This window comes from Propithecus coquereli, unplaced genomic scaffold, assembly GCF_000956105.1.
Source record: "Propithecus coquereli isolate 6110/MARCELLA unplaced genomic scaffold, Pcoq_1.0 Scaffold655, whole genome shotgun sequence".
NCBI lineage: Eukaryota > Metazoa > Chordata > Mammalia > Primates > Indriidae > Propithecus > Propithecus coquereli.
In genome coordinates, this window is record NW_012152563.1 from 569,247 (window position 1) to 571,554 (window position 2,308).

Genomic DNA, 2,308 nt, shown 5'->3' on the forward strand with positions numbered 1-2,308 from the left:
TAAACTAATAATAGAAATATATTTCCTTAGCATAGACAAAACATATACATGAAATCAATAATTGATATCTTATACAGAGTGGTGAGATGTTAGAGGGGCTCCCATTGAAGTGAGAAATCAGAGAAATACTCACTGTCGACACTATTGTTGTGTTGGCATTTTTCTATCCAAGGCAATAAGATAAGAAAAGGAAATAAAACATAATTACCTAAAAGGGAGAAGACAGAGAAAGGGAAGACAGAATTAACATTGTTGCAGATGTTACGGTTATCTACCTGAAAAACCTAATCCGATCACCTGAAAATCTATTAGAAGATTTAATATGGAACAGCCAAAAAATATGTGAAAAAATGCTCGACATCACTGATCACCAAGGAAATGCAAATCAAAACCACAATGAGCTGTCATCTCACCCCAGTTAGGATGGTTATCACCAAAAAGACAAAACATAGCAAAAGCTGGCGAGGATGCAGAGAAAAGGGCGCTCGATCTGTACGCTGCTGGTGGGCGTGCAAACCAGCACAGCCACCGTGGACGGCAGCACGGAGGCTCCTCGGAAAACCACCGACAGAACCACTGTGTGATCCAGCAGCCCCACTGCTGGGCATTTATGCGAAGAAAAGGACATCCGTCTATCAAAGAGACGCCTGTACCCCCATGTTCATTGCGGCGCTAGGCCAGGATGTGGCATCAGCGTAGCTGCCCAACAGCAGATGAGTGGATGAAGAGAATGTGGCATGTACACACCAAGGAATAGTATTTAGCCATAAAGAAGCATGAAGTCCTGCCATCCACAGCAACATGGGTGGCCCTGGATGTCACTAAGTGAAATAAGTAGACACAGAAAGTTAAACACCGCATGTTCTCACTCACACGTGGAAGCCAAGAATGTTGATGTCATAAAAGTGAAAAGCAGAACAGAGGATAATAGAGGCTGGGAAGGGGAAGGGGAAGGGAGGGATGGGAGAGACTTTAAAGGATACAAAATTATCACTGGGTAGGAGGGATAAGTCCTAGGGTTCTACAGCACTGTAGGATGACTACAGTTAACAATGACGTATTATATAGTTTCAAATAGCTGGAAGGAGGATATTGAATGTTCCCAACACAAACTATAATCTGAGAAGATGGATGTGCTAATTACCCTGATCACTGTACATTATATGCATTGAAACATAAAAAAAAGGAATCGATAATTAGTTAGAAACCACAATGTGAAAAAACACCCTTTTATAAAAACAACAGACCAGGCGCCGTGGCTCACGCCTGTGATCCTGGCACTCCGGGAGTTGGTGTCAGGGCCGCCTTTACACGTTTGGTCCCACTGGCTCAGATGCCACCCCTTCCGTGGGGAAGCTGGGCCGGTGTCCTAGGGAGAACCTTCAGACCTGGGCACTGAAAGAACTCATTCCTTTAAAGAAGTTGGGATTTACTAAAGATCTTCTGGAAATTTTACATACACTTGGATTTCACTCACGACTAAAGATTACTTGCCCACATTAAGACTTAAACTATTTAGTTAATAAGTTGCAACTTCCCTGCTTAATTTCTGCAAAGCCAAGCATTATCCTACGCGGTTGATTAAAATGCATTCTCACAGATGAGCCCATGTATGTGCTTAGAGGAGTGGCATCCCAGGCCCCATCAGGTGTCTTCCTCTCCACTCCTAGGCTGATGCGCCCTACAGTTGGGATTATTTTACTGTATCGATTGGTATAAAACCACCACCAGTTAATTATGCTCACAGATTCTTTGGATTAGGAATTCAGACAGGGTGCAGGGACGATGGCTTGTTTCTGCTCCACGATGTCTGGGGCCACTTGTCTGGAAGTCACATAGTGTCACTTCCACTGTATTTTATTGGTCAAAATAGTCACCTGGGAACTAACTTCAGCCCTTGATGGGAGGACTATAAAGAGAATTTGTTTTGTTTTGTTTAATCTGCAAAAATTCTCAATCAACACCTATTGAATGAAGAATGAAAATGGTCTCAAGTTTTAGCCAGTGAGAACCTAACACTGAGGATCCCTCCAAAGGATGGAACTGAGAAACACGGTCTCTGTGTGCCAGCTGGATCAGAAGGTTCTTCACGCCGTTCCTCTGCTTCCTGTCTGGCCTGTGGCACGGCGTGCCGGTCCCTAAGCATGGCCAAGCGCACTTATGCCAGCTACCCTCTGTGTCCGTACATGCGCCTGTTTCCCAGCCATGGGGAGTGAGGGCAGGGACGGGAAGGAAGCTGGCACTGGGGCCTCAGCTGGGTGCCCCCCACGCGTCATCTTACCAGTGCCTGCCGCGTTCCGCCCGTGCG

At 45.4% G+C, this 2,308-nt stretch overlaps 1 protein-coding gene across 1 annotated transcript in view; it reads left to right on the forward strand.

The window, feature by feature from the left end:
* ARNT2 (aryl-hydrocarbon receptor nuclear translocator 2) overlaps positions 1-2,308 on the forward strand; it is a 141,703-nt gene that overhangs the window by 88,061 nt on the left and 51,334 nt on the right. The gene's annotated exons all lie outside the window — the stretch shown is intronic.